Source organism: Arachis hypogaea, chromosome 1 (genome assembly GCF_003086295.3).
Source record: "Arachis hypogaea cultivar Tifrunner chromosome 1, arahy.Tifrunner.gnm2.J5K5, whole genome shotgun sequence".
Lineage (NCBI taxonomy): Eukaryota > Viridiplantae > Streptophyta > Magnoliopsida > Fabales > Fabaceae > Arachis > Arachis hypogaea.
Window position 1 is genome coordinate 28,265,273 of NC_092036.1, and position 17,780 is coordinate 28,283,052.

General features: G+C 39.0%; 1 non-coding gene across 1 annotated transcript; it reads left to right on the forward strand.

Annotated features, from left to right (window-relative positions):
* Window positions 1-5,792: 5,792 nt before the first annotated feature.
* LOC112712617 (small nucleolar RNA R71) lies at window positions 5,793-5,900 on the forward strand. The gene has a single exon (XR_003157844.1). It is a non-coding gene; the product is annotated as a small nucleolar RNA R71 (small nucleolar RNA).
* Window positions 5,901-17,780: the final 11,880 nt, after the last annotated feature.

Below are 17,780 nucleotides of genomic sequence, written 5' to 3' on the forward strand. Positions count from 1 at the left end.
TTTGCGTCTATCACTAACGCCCAGCCTTCAGGAATTTGAAGCTCGTCACAGTCATTCAATCATTGTATCCTACTCAGACTACCACAGACAAGGTTTAGACCTTCCGGATTCTCTTGAATGCCGCCATCAATTCTAGCTTATACCACGAAGATTCCAATCAAGGGATCCAAGAGATAAACATTCAAGCCTTATTTTCTTATAGAACAGAAGTGGTTGTCAGGCACTCGTTCATAAGTGAGAATGATGATGAGTGTCACATAATCATCACATTCATCATGTTCTTGGGTGTAAATGAATATCTTAGAACAAGAATAAGCTGAATTGAATAGAAGAACAATAGTAATTGCATTAATACTCGAGGTACAGCAGAGCTCCACACCTTAATCTATGGTGTGTAGAAACTTCACCGTTGAAAATACATAAGAATAAGGTCTAGGCATGGCCGTGAGGCCAGCCCCATGATCTAAGATAGCATAAGACTAAAGATAGCTACCAAGATCTGATCTAAGAACTAGATGTCCAAAGATGATCAAAAGATCTAAAATGATCCAAAGATGAAAATACAATAGCAAAAGGTCCTATTTGTAGAGAACTAGTAGCCTAGGGTTTACATAGATGAGTAAATAACATAAAAATCCACTTCCGGGCCCACTTGGTGTGTGCTTGGGCTGAGCATTGAAGCATTTTCGTGTAGAGACTTCTCTTGGAGTCAAACGCCAGCTTTTGTGCCAGTTTGGGCGTTTAACTCCCATTCTTGTGCCAGTTCCGGCGTTTAACGCCGGGCAGTTTTGAGCTGATATGGATAGCCAGTTTGGGCCATCAAATCTCGGACAAAGTATGGACTATTAAATATTGCTGGAAAGCCCAGGATGTCTACTTTCCAACGCCGTTGAGAGTGCACCAATTGGGCTTCTGTAGCTCCAGAAAATCCACTTCGAGTGCAGGGAGGTCTGAATCCAACACCATCTGCAGTCCTTTTCAGTCTCTGAATCAGATTTTTGCTCAGGTCCCTCAATTTCAGCCAGAAAATACTTGAAATCACAGAAAAACACACAAACTCATAGTAAAGTCCAGAAAAGTGAATTTTAACTAAAAACTAATAAAAATATACTAAAAACTAACTAAAACATACTAAAAACATACTAAAAACAATGCCAAAAAGCGTATAAATTATCCACTCATCACAACACCAAAGTTAAATTGTTGCTTGTCCCCAAGAAACTGGAAATCAAATAAGATAAAGAGAAGAGAATATGCAATGAATTCCAAAAACATCTATGAAGATCAGTATTAATAAGATGAGCGGGGCTTTTAGCTTTTTGCCTCTAAATAGTTTTGGCATCTCACTCTATCCTTTGAAATTCAGAATGATTGGCTTCTATAGGAACTCAGAATCCAGATAGTGTTATTGATTCTCCTAGTTAAGTATGATGATTCTTGAACACAGCTACTTTATGAGTCTTGGCCGTGGCCCAAAGCACTCTGTCTTCCAGTATTACCACCGGATACATACATGCCACAGACACATAATTGGGTGAACCTTTTCAGATTGTGACTCAGCTTTGCTAGAGTCCCCAATTAGAGGTGTCCAGGGTTCTTAAGCACACTCTTTTTGCCTTGGATCACACTTTTATTTCTTTTTTTTCTTTCTTTTTCTCTTTCTCCTTTTTTTCGCTTCTTTTTTTTTGTATTCACTGCTTTTTCTTGCTTCAAGAATCATTTTTATGATTTTTCAGATCCTCAGTAACATGTCTCTTTTTTCATCATTCTTTCAAGAGCCTACCATTCATGAACAACAAATTCAAAAGGCATATGCACTGTTTAAGCATACATTCAGAAAACAAAAGTATTGCCACCACATCAAAATAATTAATCTGTTATAAAATTTAAAATTCATGCAATTCTTCTCTTTTTCAATTAAGAACATTTTTTATTCAAGAAAGGTGATGGATTCCTAGGACATTCATAACTTTAAGGCATAGACACTAAGACACTAATGATCATGAGACACAAATATAGATAAACATAAGCATGAAAATTCGAAAAACAAGAAAATAGAGAACAATGAAATTAAAGAACGGGTCCACCTTAGTGATGGTGGCTTGTTCTTCCTCTTGAAGATCTTATGGAGTGCTTGAGCTCCTCAATGTCTCTTCCTTGTCTTTGTTGCTCCTCTCTCATGATTCTTTGATCTTCTCTAATTTCATGGAGGAGGATGGAATGTTCTTGGTGCTCCACCCTTAGTTGTCCCATGTTGGAACTTAATTCTCCTAGGGAGGTGTTGATTTTCTCCCAATAGTTTTGTGGAGGAAGGTGCATCCCTTGAGGCATCTCAGGGATTTCATGATGAGTGGGATCTCTTGTTTGCTCCAACCTTTTCTTAGTGATGGGCTTGTCCTCATCAATGGGGATGTCTCCCTCTATGTCAATTCCAACTGAATAACAGAGGTGACAAATGAGATGAGGAAACGCTAACCTTGCCAAGGTAGAGGACTTGTCCGCCACCTTATAAAGTTCTTGGGCTATAACCTCATGAACTTCTACTTCTTCTCCAATCATGATGCTATGAATCATGATGGCCCGGTCTATAGTAACTTCGGACCGGTTGCTAGTGGGAATGATTGAGCGTTGGATAAACTCCAACCATCCCTTAGCCACGGGCTTGAGGTTATGCCTTCTTAGTTGAACCGGCTACCCTCTTGAATCTCTCTTCCATTGAGCACCCTCTTCACAAATGTCTATGAGGACTTGGTCCAACCTTTGATCAAAGTTGACCCTTCTAGTGTAAGGGTGTTCATCTCCTTGCATCATGGGCAAGTTGAATGCCAACCTTACATTTTCCGGACTAAAATCTAAGTATTTCCCCCGAACCATTGTAAGCCAATTCTTTGGGTCCGGGTTCACACTTTGATCATGGTTCTTGGTGATCCATGCATTGGCATAGAACTCTTGAACCATTAAGATTCCGACTTGTTGAATAGGGTTGGTAAGAACTTCCCAACCTCTTCTTCGAATCTCATGTTGGATCTCCAGATATTCACTCTTTTTGAGTTTGAAAGGGACCTCGGGGATCACCTTCTTCAAGGTCACAACTTCATAGAAGTGGTCTTAATGCACCCTTGAGATGAATCTCTCCATATCCCATGACTCAGAGGTGAAAGCTTTTGCCTTCCCTTTCATCTTTCTAGAGGTTTCTCCGGCCTTGGATGCCATAAATGGTTATGGAAAAATAAAAAGCAATGCTTTTACCACACCTAACTTAAAAGATTTGCTCGTCCTCGAGAAAAAGAAGAAAGAAGAGAGTAGAAGAAGAAGAAATAGAGGAGATGGAGATGGCTTTGTGGTTCGGCCAAAGGGGGAGAAGTAGTGTTTAGGTTGTGTGAAAATGAAGGAGTGAAGATGGGTTAATATAGGGGTGGAGAGAGGGGTAGGGCTCGGTTATGGGAGGGTGGGTTTGGGAGGGAAAGTGGTTTGAATTTGAATGGTGAGGTATGTGAGGTTTTATGAAGGATGGATGTGAGTGGTGAAGAGAAAGATGGGATTTGATAGGTGATGGGTTTTTGGGGAAGAGGTGTTGAGGTGATTGGTGAATAGGTGAAGAAGAAGAGAGAGGGTGGTGGGGTAGGTGGGGATCCTGTGTGGTCCACAGATCTTGAGGTGTCAAGGAAAAGTCATCCCTGCACCAAGTGGCGAGCAAAAATGCTATCTGTGCCAATTCTGGCGTTAAACACCGGGCTGGTGCCCATTTCTGGCGTTTAACGCCAACTTCTTGCCCTTTCCTGGCGTTTAACGCCAGTCTGGTGCCCCTTTCTGGCGTTAAACGCTCAGAATGGTGCCAGACTGGGCGTTAAACGCCCATTTGCTACCCTTACTGGCGTTTAAACGCCAGCAAGGTCTTCCTCCAGGGTGTGCTATTTTTCTTTCTATTTTTCATTCTGTTTTTGCTTTTTCAACTGTTTTTGTGACTTCTCATGATCATCAACCTACAGAAAACATAAAATAACAAAGGAAAAATAGATAAATATAATATTGGGTTGCCTCCCAACAAGCGCTTCTTTAATGTCAGTAGCTTGACAGTGGGCTCTCATGGAGCCTCACAGATGCTCAGAGCAATGTTGGAACCTCCCAACACCAAACTTAGAGTTTGAATGTGGGGGTTCAACACCAAACTTAGAATTTGGTTGTGGCCTCCCAACACCAGAATTAGAGTTTGACTGCGGGGGCTCTGTTTGACTCTGTTTTGAGAGAAGCTCTTCATGCTTCCTCTCCATGGTGACAGAGGGATATCCTTGAGCCTTAAACACAAAGGATTCTTCATTCACTTGAATGATCAATTCTCCTCTGTCCACATCAATCACAGCCTTTGCTGTGGCTAGGAAGGGTCTGCCAAGGATGATGGATTCATCCATGCACTTCCCAGTCTCTAGGACTATGAAATCAGCAGGGATGTAATGGTCTTCAATCTTTACCAGAGCATCCTCTACAAGCCCATAAGCTTGTTTTCTTGAATTGTCTGCCATCTCTAGTGAGATTCTTGCAGCTTGTACCTCAAAGATCCCTAGCTTCTCCATTACAGAGAGAGACATGAGGTTTATGCTTGACCCTAGGTCACACAAGGCCTTCTTGAAGGTCATGGTGCCTATGGCGCAAGGTATTGAGAACTTCCCAGGATCTTGTCTCTTTTGAGGTAATCTCTGCCTAGACAAGTCATCCAGTTCTTTGGTAAGCAAAGGGGGTTCATCCTCCCAAGTCTCATTACTAAATAACTTGTCATTTAGCTTCATGATTGCTCCAAGGTATTTAGCAACTTGCTCTTCAGTGACATACTCATCCTCTTCAGAGGAAGAATACTCATCAGAGCTCATGAATGGCAGAAGTAAATCCATTGGAATCTCTATGGTCTCAGTGTGAGCCTCAGATTCCCATGGTTCCTCATTGGGGAACTCATTGGAGGCCAGTGAACGTCCATTGAGGCCTTCCTCAGTGGCGCTCAATGCCTCTTCCTTCTCTCCAAATTTGGACATGTAGGTCATGTCAACGGCCTTGCATTCTCCTTTTGGATTCTCTTCTGTATTGCTTGGAAGAGTGCTAGGAGGGAGTTCAGTAATTTTCTTACTCAGCTGACCCACTTGTGCCTCCAAGTTTCTAATGGAGGACCTTGTTTCAGTCATGAAACTTTGAGTGGTTTTGATTAGATCAGAGACCATGGTTGCTAAGTTAGAGTGGTTCTGCTTAGAATTCTCTGTCTGTTGCTGAGAAGATGATGGAAAAGGCTTGCCATTGCTAAACCTGTTTCTTCTACCATTATTGTTGTTGAAACCTTGTTGAGGTCTCTGTTGATCCTTCCATGAGAGATTTGGATGATTTCTCCATGAAGGATTATAGGTGTTTCCATAGGGTTCTCCCATGTAGTTCACCTCTTCCATTGAAGGGTTCTCAGGATCATAAGCTTCTTCTTCAGATGAAGCGTCCTTAGTACTGTCTGGTGCAGCTTGCATTCCAGACAGACTTTGAGAAATGATATTGACTTGCTGAGTCAATATTTTGTTCTGAGCCAATATGGCATTCAGAGTATCAATCTCAAGAACTCATTTCTTCTAATTCGTCCCATTGTTCACAGGATTCCTTTTAGAAGTGTACATGAATTGGTTATTTGCAACCATTTCAATCAGTTCTTGAGCTTCTGCAGGCGTCTTCTTCAGATGAAGAGAGCCTCCAGTAGAACTATCCAATGACAACATGGACAGTTCAGACAGATCATCATAGAAGATACCTATGATGCTCCATTCAGAAAGCATATCAGAAGGACACTTTCTGATCAATTGTTTGTATCTTTCCCAAGCTTCATAGAGGGATTCGCCTTCCTTTTGTCTGAAGGTTTGGACTTCCACTCTAAGCTTACTCAATTTTTGAGGTGGAAAGAACTTTGCCAAAAAGGCATTGACTAGCTTTTCCCAAGAGTTCAGGCTTTCTTTGGGTTGTGAGTCCAACCATATCCTAGCTCTGTCTCTTACAACAAAAGGGAATAGCATACGTCTGTAGACCTCAGGGTCAACCCCATTGGTTTTGACAGTGTCACAGATTTGCAAGAACTCAGCTAGAAACTAATGAGGATCTTCCAATGGAAGTCTATGAAACTTGCAATTCTGTTGCATTAGAGAAACTAATTGAGACTTAAGCTCAAAGTTGTTTGCTCCAATGGTAGGGATAGAGATGCTTCTCCCATAGAAGTCGGGAGTAGGTGCAGTAAAGTCACCCAGCACCTTCCTTGCATTGTTGGCATTGTTGTTGTTTTCGGCTGCCATGTCTTCTTCTTTGAAGATTTCTGTTAGGTCCTCTACAGAGAATTGTGCTTTAGCTTCTCTTAGCTTTCGCTTCAAGGTCCTTTCAGGTTCAGGGTCAGCCTCAACAAGAATGCTTTTGTCTTTGCTCCTACTCATATGAAAGAGAAAAGAACAAGAAAATATGGAATCCTCTATGTCACAGTATAGAGATTCCTTGAGGTGTCAGAGGAAAAGAAAAATAGAAGGAAGAGGTAGAAAATTCGAACTTATCAAGGAAAGATGGAGTTCGAATTGTGCATCAAGGAGGAGTGTTAGTCCATAAATAGAAGGATGTGAGAAGAGGGGAAGAGATTTTCGAAAATTAAGTAAAAGATTTTTAAAAACATTTTGAAAAACACTAACTGATTTTCGAAAACCAAGAGTGGAAAAGAAATCAAGTGTTTTTTTAAAAAAGATTTTGAAATAAGAAATTAAAAAGATATGATTGAAAACTATTTTGAAAAAGATGTGATTTAAGAAGATATGATTGAAAAAGATATAGTTTTAAAAAGACATGATTGAGAAGATATGATTTGAAAAACAATTTAAAAAAGATTTGATTTTGAAAATTAATGACTTGGCTAACAAGAAAAGATATGATTCAAACATTAAACCTTTCTCAACAGAAAAGGCAATATACTTGAAATGTTGAATCAAATCATTAGTTGATAGCAAGTATTTTTGAAAATGGGAAGAAATTGATTTTGAAAAAGATTTGATTGAAAAGATTTGATTTAAAAAAGATTTGATTTTGAAAAATGTTGAAAACTTGAAAAAAAATTGAATTGAAAACAGAATCTTCCCTCTTGTGCCATCCTGGCGTTAAACGCCCAGAATGGTGCACATTCTGGCGTTTAACGCCCAAAGCACTACCCTTTTGGGCGTTAAACGCCCAGCCAGGCGCCCTGGCTGGCGTTTAAATGCCAGTTTTCCTTCTTCACTGGGCGTTTTTAACGCCCAGCTTTTTCTGTGTAATTCCTCTGTAGTATGTTCTGAATCTTCAATTCTCTATATTATTGACTTGAAAAGACACAAATTAAAATTTTTTTTTTTGGATTTTTAATAATGAGGAATAATCAAAATGCAACTAAGATCAAATAACGATGCATGCAAGACACCAAACTTAGCAGTTTGTATACTACTGACACTAACAAAATGAGAATGCACACAAAACACTCAAGTCAAGAGAATTTAAAGATCAGAGCAATGAAATCATCAAGAACATCTTGAAGATCACTTAAGACACATGAATGAATGCAAGAAGAACAGAAACATGCAATTGACAACAAACTTAAAATGAGACTAGTGTCTCAATAAGAAACATAACATATATTTGGTTTTTATGATTTTGTAATTTTTTTGTTTTTGTTTTTTTTTTCGAAAATTAAGTGGAAAAGAAAATAAAGATATCAAAATTCTTAATGAGAATTCCAGGAATCATGCAATGTTAGTCTAAAGCTTCAGTCTAAAGGAATTAGACATGGCTAGCCAAGCTTCAGCAGGACATTACATTCAAGAGCTAAATTGATGAAGATCAATCAGCTTTGGTGATGATAAGAACATCACCTTGAAACACTAGAATCCATTCTTAAGAACTCTGAAGAAAAGTACCAAATCTAAGCAACAAGATGAACCGTCAGTTGTCCAAACTCAACAATCCCCGACAACGGCGCCAAAAACTTGGTGCACGAAATTGTGATCATCAATGGCGCCATCAACATGGTACGCACAATTGTAATCTCAACTCTTTATCACAACTTCGCACAATTAACCAGCAAGTGCACTGGGTCGTCCAAGTAATAAACCTTACGCGAGTAAGGGTCGATCCCACGGAGATTGTTGGTATGAAGCAAGCTATGGTCATCTTGTAAATCTCAGTCAGGCAGACTCAAATGGTTATGGATGATGAATAAAACATAAAGATAAAGATAGAGATACTTATGTAATTCATTGGTAAGAATTTCAGATAAGCGTATAGAGATGCTTTGTCCCTTCCGTCTCTCTGCTTTCCTACTATCTTCATCAAATCCTTCTTACTCCTTTCCATGGCAAGCTGTATGTAGGGTTTCACCGTTGTCAGTGGCTACCTCCCATCCTCTCAGTGAAAATGTTCAACGCACCCTGTCACGGCACGGCTAATCATCTGTCGGTTCTCAATCAGGTTGGAATAGAATCCAGTGATTCTTTTGCGTCTGTCACTAACGCCCAGCCTTCAGGAGTTTGAAGCTCGTCACAGTCACTCAATCATTGAATCCTACTCAGAATACCAAAGACAAGGTTTAGACCTTCCGGATTCTCTTGAATGCCACCATCAATTCTAGCTTATACCACAAAGATTCCGATCAAGGGATCCAAGAGATAAACATTTAAATCTTATTTGCTTGTAGAACAGAAGTGGTTGTCAGGCACTCGTTCATAAGTGAGAATGATGATGAGTGTCACATAATCATCACATTCATCATGTTCTTGGGTGCAAATGAATATCTTAGAACAAGAATAAGCTGAATTGAATAGAAGAACAATAGTAATTGCATTAATACTCGAGGTACAGCAGAGCTCCACACCTTAATCTATGGTGTGTAGAAACTTCACCGTTGAAAATACATAAGAATAAGGTCTAGGCATGGCCGTGAGGCCAGCCCCATGATCTAAGATAGCATAAGACTAAAGATAGCTACCAAGATCTGATCTAAGAACTAGATGTCCAAAGATGATCAAAAGATCTAAAATGATCCAAAGATGAAAATACAATAGCAAAAGGTCCTATTTGTAGAGAACTATTAGCCTAGGGTTTACAGAGATGAGTAAATGACATAAAAATCCACTTCTGGGCCCACTTGGTGTGTGCTTGGGCTGAGCATTGAAGCATTTTCGTGTAGAGACTTCTCTTGGAGTTAAACGCCATCTTTTGTGCCAGTTTGGGCGTTTAACTCCCATTCTTGTGCCAGTTCTGGCGTTTAACGTCGGGCAGTTTTGAGCTGATTTGGGACGCCGGTTTGGGCCATCAAATCTCGGGTAAAGTATGAACTATTATACATTGCTGGAAAGCCCAGGATGTCTACTTTCCAACGCCATTGAGAGCGCGCCAATTGGGCTTCTGTAGCTCCATAAAATCCACTTCGAGTGCAGGGAGGTCAGAATCCAACAGCATCTGCAGTCTTTTCAGTCTCTGAATCAGATTTTTGCTCAGGTCCCTCAATTTCAGCCAGAAAATACCTGAAATCACAGAAAAACACACAAACTCATAGTAAAGTCCAGAAAAGTGAATTTTAACTAAAAACTAATAAAAATATACTAAAAACTAACTAAAACATACTAAAAACAAACTAAAAACAATGCTAAAAAGCGTATAAATTATCCGCTCAGCAGTAGGGCATCACCGTTGTCAATGGCTACATCCCATTTTCTCAGTGAAAAATGTCTAAATTCTCTTGTCACAGCACGGCTAATCATCTGTCGGTTCTCGATCAGGTCGAAATAGAATCCATTGATTCTTTTGCGTTTGTCATCACGCCCAACAATCGCGAGTTTGCAGCTCGTCACAGTCATTCAATCCCTGAATCCTACTTGGAATACCATAGACAAGGTTTAGACTTTTCAGATTCTCATGAATGCCACCATCAATTCTAGCTTATACCATGAAGATTTAGATTAAGAAATCCAAGACATCCTCGCTCTTTCTAAGGTAGAACGGAAGTGATTGTCAGTCACGCATTCATAGGTGAGAATGATGATGAGTGTCACGGATCATCACATTCATCATGTTGAAGTGCAACGAATATCTTAGAACAGGAATAAACTTAATTGAATAGAAAATAGTAGAAATTGCATTAAAACTCGAGGTACAGCAAAGCTCCACACCCTTAATCTATGGTCTGTAGAAACTCCACCGTTGAAAATACATAAGTGATGAAGGACCAGGCAAGGCCGAATGGCCAGCCCCCATGAATGATCAAAAGACCGAATGGTCAAGAGACTATATTGTCAGAAAAGACCCTAGTACAATAGTAAAAAGTTCTATTTATAAAAAAACTAGCTACTAGGGTTATAGAGATAAGTAATTGATGCAAAAATCCACTTCCGGGGTCCACTTGGTGTGTGCTTGGGCTGAGCTTGAGCTTTACACGTGCAGAAGCTTCTCTTGGAGTTAAACGCCAAGTTGTAACGTGTTTTTGGTGTTTAACTCTGGTTTGTGACGTGTTTCTGGTATTTTACTCCAGAATGCAGCATGGAACTGGCGTTGAACGCCAGTTTGCGTCATCTAATCTCGAATAAAGTATGAACTATTATATATTTCTGAAAAGCTCTTGATTTCTACTTTTCAACACCGTTGAGAGCATGCCATTTGGTGTTCGGTAGCTCCAAAAAATCTATTTCGAGTGCAAGGAGGTCAGAATCCAACAGCATCAGCAGTCCTTTGTAAGCCTCCTTATCAGAGTTTTGCTCAGGTCTCTCAATTTCAGCCAAAAATACCTAAAATCACAGAAAAATACACAAATTCATAGTAAAGTCCAGAAATGTGAATTTTACATAAAAACTAATGAAAGCATCCCTAAAAGTAGCTAGATCCTACTAAAAACTACCTAAAAACAATGCCAAAAAAGCGTATAGATTATCCGCTCATCACAACACCAAACTTAAATTGTTGCTTGTTCCCAAGCAACTGAAAATCAAATAGGATAAAAGAAGAGAATATACTATAAATCCCAAAATATCAATGAATATTAGTTCTAATTAGATGAGCGGGACTTGTAGCTTTTTGCTTCTGAACAGTTTTGGCATCTCACTTTATCCCTTGTAGTTTAGAATGATTGGCGTCTATAAGAACTCAAAGTTTAGATAGTGTTATTAATTATCCTAGTTAAGTATGTTGATACTTGAACACAGCTACTTTTATGAGTCTTGGCCGTGGCCCTAAGCACTTTGTTTTCCAGTATTACCACCGGATACATAAATGCCACAGACACATGACTGGGTGAACCCTTTCAGATTGTGACTCAGCTTGCTAAAGTCCCCAGTTAGAGGTGTCCAGAGCTCTTAAGCACACTCTTTTTGCTTTGGATCACGACTTTAACCACTCAGTCTCAAGCTTTTCACTTGGACCTGCGTGCCACAAGCACATGGTTAGGGACAGCTTGATTTAGCCGCTTAGGCCTGGATTTATCTCCTTGGGCCCTCCTATCCATTGATGCTCAAAGCCTTGGATCCTTTTTACCCTTGCCTTTTGGTTTTAAGGGCTATTGGCTTTTTTGCTTGCTTTTTCTTTTTCTTTTTTTTGCCACTCTTTTTTTCACAAGCTTTTGCTTTTTCACTGCTTTTTCTTGCTTCAAGAATCAATTTCATGATTTTTCAGATTATCAATAACATTTATCTTGTTCATCATTCTTTCAAGAGCCCACAATTTTAACATTTATAAACAACAAGATAAAAAATATGCACTGTTCAAGCATTCATTCAGAAAACAAAAAGTATTGTCACTACATCAATATAATTAAACTAATTTCAAGGATAATTTCGAAACTCATGTACTTCTTGTTCTTTTGTATTAGAAACATTTTTCCATTTAAGAAAGGTGAAGGATTCATGGAATTATTCATTGCCTTAAAACATAGTTACTAAATACTAATGATCATGTAGTAAAGACACAAACATAGATAAACATGAAGTTCATAAATCGAAAAACAGAGAAATAAGAACAAGGAAGTTAAGGAATGAGTCCACCTTAGTGAGAGTGGCGTCTTCCTCTTGAAGAACCAATGGTGCTCTTGAGCTTCTCTATGTCTCTTTCTTGCCTCTGTTGCTTGATCCCTAGTGATTTTGGTGCTCCTATCCTTAGTTGCCCCCAATAATTGTGTGGAAGAAAATGTATCCCCTGAGGTATCTCAGGGATTTCTTGATGAGGGAATTCCTCATGCTCTTGTTGAGGTCCATGAGTGGGCTCTTTTGATGTGCAGTCAAATGCTCTACTTCTGAGCTATAGACCCTTGAAATGAATCTCTCCATCTCCCATGACTCGGAGGTGGAAGCGTTTGTCTTCCCTTTCCTCTTTCTAGAGGTTTCTCCAGCCTTAAGTGCCATAAATGGTTATGGAAAAATAAAAAACTATGCTTTTTCCACACCAAACTTAGAATGTTGCTCGCCCTCGAGCAAAAGAAGAATGAATAGAAGAAGAAGAAGATACGGAGGAGAGGGAGAGATGTTTGTGTTTCGGCGATTTATGGTGGGTTTGGGTGGAAAGGATGGATGGATGTGAGTGGTGAAGAGTTGATGGGGAAGAGAAATTGATGTGATTGGTGAAGAAGAGTGGTGCACGAAATTGCAATCACACTTTTGTAATCCACACTACTGACCAGCAAGTGCACTGGGTCGTCCAAGTAATACCTTACGTGAGTAGGGGTCGAATCCCACGGAGATTGTTGGCTTGAAGCAAGCTATGGTTATCTTGTAATTCTTAGTCATGATATCAATTATAATTATCAATTTGAATTACGAAAAATAAAAGGGCATAAAATAAATAATTATTACTTAATAATGGAGAATATGTTGGAGTTTTGGAGATGCTTTGTCCTCTGAATTCCTGCAACATAATACTTTCTTACATGCAAAAGTGCAAAGTTCCTTCCATGGCAAACTATATGTAGGGTGTCACCATTCTCAATGGCTACTTCCCATCCTCTCAGTGAAAATGGTCCAAATGCTCTGTCACAGCACGGCTAATCATCTGTTGGTTCTCGATCATGTTGGAATAGGATCCATTGATCCTTTTGCGTTTGTCATCACGCCCAGCAATCACGAGTTTGAAGCTCGTCACAGTCATTCAATCCTTGAATCCTACTCGGAATACCACAGACAAGGTTTAGACTTTCCGGATTCTCATGAATACCGCCATCAATTCTAGCTTATACCACGAAGATTTTGATTAAGGAATCTACGAGATACTCATTCAATTTAATGTTGAACGGAGGTAGTTGTTAGGAACACGTTCATGGATTGAGAAAGGTGATGCGTGTCATGGATCACCACCTTCTCCATAGTTAAGCGCGAATGAACATCTTAGATAGGAACACGCATGTTTGAATGGAAAAACAGAAATAATTGCATTAATTCATCAAGACGCTGCAGAGCTCCTCACCCCCAACAATGGGGTTTAGAGACTCATGCTGTCAAAAAGGTACAAATTTCAGATCTAAAAATGTCATGAGATACAAAATAAGTCTCTAAAAGTTGTTTAAATATTAAACTAGTAACCTAGGTTTACAGAAAATGAGTAAACTAAGATAACTGGCGCAGAAATCCACTTCTGGGGCCCACTTGGTGTGTGCTGGGGCTGAGACGTAAGCTTCTCACGTGCCTGGGCTGTTTCTGGAGTTGAACGCCAGGTTGTAACGTGGTTTTGGCGTTGAACTCCAACTTGTAACCTGTTTCTGGCGCTGGACGCCAGACTGCAACATGGAACTGGCGTTGAACTCCAGTTTACGTCGTCTATCTTCACGCAGAGTATGAACTATTATATATTGCTGGAAAGCCCTGGGTGTCTACTTTCCAACCCAATTGAGAGCACGCCAATTGGACTCCTGTAGCTTCAAAAAATCCATTCCGAGTGCAGGGAGGTCAAAATCCAACAGCATCAGCAGTCCTTTTTCAGAAAATACTTGAAATCACAGAAAAACACACAAACTCATAGTAAAGTCCAGAAATATGATTTTTGCTTAAAAACTAATAAAATTCTATTAAAAACTTATTAAAATATGCTAAAATCTACATGACATTACCCCCAAAAAGCGTATAAAATATCCGATCATCACAACACCAAACTTAAACTGTTTCTTGTCCCCAAGCAACTAGATAAATAAAATAGGATAAAAAGAAATTAAGAAGCAATAATATCTCAGAGTTTTAAGTGAAGCTCAGATTCTAATTTAGATGAGCGGGGCTAGTAGCTTTTTGTTTCTGAACAGTTTTGGCATCTCACTTTATCCTTTGAAATTCAGAATGATTGGCATCCATAGGAACTCAGAATTCAGATAGTATTATTGATTTTCTTAGTTTAGTATGTTGATTCTTAAACACAGCTACTTTATGAGTCTTGGCCGTGGCCCTAAGCACTTTGTTTTCCAGTATTACCACCAGATACATAAATGCCACAGACACATAATTGGGTGAACATTTTCAGATTGTGACTTAGCTTTGCTAAAGTCCCCAATTAGAGGTGTCCAAAGTTCTTAAGCACACTCTTTTGCCTTGGATCACGACTTTAACCACTCAGTCTCAAGCTTTTCACTTGGACCTACATGCCACAAGCACATGGTTAGGGACAGCTTGATTTAGCCGCTTAGGCTAGGATTTACTTCCTTGGGCCCTCCTATCCACTGATGCTCAAAGCCTTGGATCCTTTTTACCCTTGCCTTTTGGTTTTAAGGGCTATTGGATTTTTTTCTTTTTCTTGATCCAATGATTCCTTTTAATTTTTTTTCCTTTTTTTTTCACTGCTTTTTCTTGCTTCAAGAATCAAATTCATGATTTTTCAGATCAGCAATAATATTTCTCGTGTTTCTCATTCTTTTAAGAGCCAATAATTTTAACATTCATAAAATTCAAGATAAAAAATATGCACGGTTCAAGCATTCATTCAGAAGACAAAAAGTATTGCCACCACATATAATTAATTATAATTTTTCTTATTAAGAACTCGAAAGATATAAATTACCTCTTTATTCTAAAAATCTACTATTTTATTCATGTTTGATGATGATGAGAAAAATAAATTATAACTTAATTGAAAATAAAGTCAAAATAGATATACTAATTACCACTACTCCTATATAACTTCTAAGGTAAATTCCTATACTAAAACATATCACAGAGTTAAAGCTAAAATTAGAACTCAACAACCTGTATTTTAGGAAGTGGATGTTCCTCTAGTCTGTGGGGTGCTTGGTCCTTCAAGAATTAATTTCTGGCGCTTCAGTTCCCTCAAGTCACGCCCTTGCTCCTCTTGTTCCCTAAGCAATTTGCAAAGCATGCTATTTTGATTATTCTGTTCTTCCTTTATTTGGTTCATAGCTTCTTGCAACTTGGAAACAGATGCCTCAAGGTGCTCCCAATATTCAAATTGAGGGATTTCTGGGAGGAATTCCTGTGCTCTCCTCTTGATGGGGTCATCCTGCAACTGTTGTTTTTCCATTGATATTTTAGTGATTGGCCGCTCAACTGAGATATACTCAGTTATTCCCATCCTCACTCCAGCATTTTTGCAGAGCATAGAAATTAAGCTTGGATAAGCCAATTTGGCATCCTTAGAGTTCTTGTTTGCTATTTTGTAAAGTTCACACGAGATTAGTTGATGAACTTCTACTTCTCTTACCAACATGATGCAGTGAATCATCACTGCTCTTTTAACAGTGACTTCAGAACGGTTGCTAGTGGGCAATATGGAATGCCCAATGAAGTCCAGCCAGCCTTTGGCGACTGGTTTGAGATCTTCTCTCTTGAGTTGAATTGGGATGCCAGTGGTGCTGGTGGTCCACCTGGCTCCAGGAATGCATATATCCTCTAGAATCTTGTCTAGGCCCTTGTTTGTTCTCATCATTCTCCTATTAAAGGAGTCTGGGTCATTTTTCAGCTGAGGCTGCTTAAAGATCTCCCTGATTTTGTTAGGGTGGATGTGAACAATCTTTCCTCTGACCAAGGTCCAATAGTCATAGAGGGCAGTTCCTGATATTCTTCGCCTGTCTTTTTGCCACAAATTAGCATAAAACTCCTGAACCATATTCCTTCCTACTTTTGTTTCAGGATTAGCTAGGATTTCCCAGTTCCTGTTTCGAATTTGCTCTTGGATCTTCGGATATTCATCTTCTTTCAGATCGAACTTGACTTCCGGGATCACTGATCTTAGACCCATTATTTTGTAGTAATGGTCTGAATGTTCTTTGGTTAAGAACTTTCCTTGATTCCAAAGTGGTTTTGGAATACTCTTTTTCTTACCTCTTGGAGTGGATTGTTTTCCTTTAGGAGCCATGATCTTAGTGAGTATGTTTTTGTGATCACGGATAAACACACCAAACTTAGAGGTTTGCTTGTCCTCAAGCAAAAGAAAAGAAAGGAGAGGGATAGAAAGAAAGCTAATGTCGAATGGTGGATGAGAGGAGGGAGGCCGAATGTGGATTTAAAAGGGAGGGGGTGGGTTTCAAAAAAAATTTTAAAAAGATAAGATAGAAGATATGATTTATGAAAGATAAAATATGATAAGAAAAAGATATAATTTAAAATAAAAAGTTGTGAATGATATTTGAAAAAGATAAATCTGAAAATTTTATTTTGAAAATGATTTTAAAAGATAATTGAGTGTTGGAAAATTTTGAGAAAAGAGTTAGATTGGATTGGAAAAATTTGTGTTTATGAACTAAGATACATTTGATATTTTTGAAAAAAGGATTTTAGAAATTAGGGTTTTTAGAAATTAGGATTAAAATTTTTGGAATTTAAGAATGAGAATTTGTAACATGTTTATGTAAGAAATCGTGAATTGGAACATAAAAATAAAAAAATTGAAGAAGAAAAAACAAATTTACCTCCTGCCCACCATCCCGGCGTTAAACGCCCAAATGCTGCATGTTTTGGGCATTTAACGCCCATGTGCAGCTTTTCCTGGGCGTTCAACGCCCAGCTGTTGCTTCTTTTTGGCGTTGAATGTCAGGAAGTCCTTTGTCACTGGGCGTTTTTCTGAACGCCCAGGATGCTGTAAATCTGGCGTTGAACGCCCAGAAGGTTCTTCTTTCTGGCGTTCAACGCCCAGAAGATGCTCCTTTCTGGCGTTTAATGCCCAGATGGCTATACTTACTGGCGTTGAACGCCCAGTAGGTGCTTCTTTTGGGCGTTCAATGCCCAAAACAGCTTTTACTGCCTTTTTCGCACCAGTGAGCTTCCTTTTTTGCTGTTTTATCCTCTGAATCCTTCTGTAACTCTGTGGACTTAAGCAGTTGCTATTTTACCTTGAAGATACTTGACATATACCTGTAAAAATCAATTACTTAACAAATAAGCTTTGTAAATGGCTGGGTTGCCTCCCAGCAAGCGCTTTTTTATTGTCTTTAGCTGGACTATTATTGAGCTTTAGTTAAGTCTCAGTTTTGAGCATTCTTGCTCAAAATTGCTGTCAAGATAATGTTTGACTCTTTGTCCATTAACAAAAAACTTTTTGTTAGAATCATTATCCTGGAGCTCTACGTATCCATATGGTGACACACTTGTAATCACATATGGTCCTCTCCACCGGGACTTCAATTTCCCGGGGAATAATTTGAGCCTAGAATTAAATAGCAGAACTTTCTGCCCTGGCTCAAAGACTCTAGATAACAATTTCTTATCATGCCATCTTTTTTCTTTCTCTTTGTAAATTTTTGCATTCTCGAAAGCATTGAGTCTAAATTCCTCTAGCTCATTTAACTGGAGCAATCG